Here is a 510-nt window from a genome sequence, read left to right as displayed (position 1 = left end):
GCGCGAGGGAGAACATAAACTAAACAGATTTTTTTTTATCAACTCAATCCCTTGTCTATCCCCCTTCTCCCCTGCAGCCTCCCGATCAATAAATACTAAAATCGCAATGAGAACCAAATGAGAACTTGAAATTTGCAACAGGTCTGAACATGATAACACAATGCAGAAAAATATTACCAAAAAAAGAACATCAACAAAAATATAAAAAAACTAAGATGAACGAAAAACCGCAAAACCGAATAAACAAAAAAGAGGGAAAGAAACAAAGATAGAAACAAAGAAAAACAAATATGGAAAGACAGAGTGCAATAGAACTTGTTTGTACATCTTCGTTAACATCATAGGGAATAGTAAGCACATAATCATGATATATATAACCATAGAATTGCGGGCGTATGTAAATATGGTGTCATAATATTACAGGGAGTATAGACTTAATACAGTAAAGTGTGTATATGTATATTACTAACCTTCTGAATGCCTCGAACCTGTCCATTGTGTGGTTGATTC

This window comes from Penaeus monodon, chromosome 20, assembly GCF_015228065.2.
Source record: "Penaeus monodon isolate SGIC_2016 chromosome 20, NSTDA_Pmon_1, whole genome shotgun sequence".
Lineage (NCBI taxonomy): Eukaryota > Metazoa > Arthropoda > Malacostraca > Decapoda > Penaeidae > Penaeus > Penaeus monodon.
The sequence above is the reverse complement of the archived record's forward strand: the minus strand, read 5'-3'. Positions refer to the sequence as shown.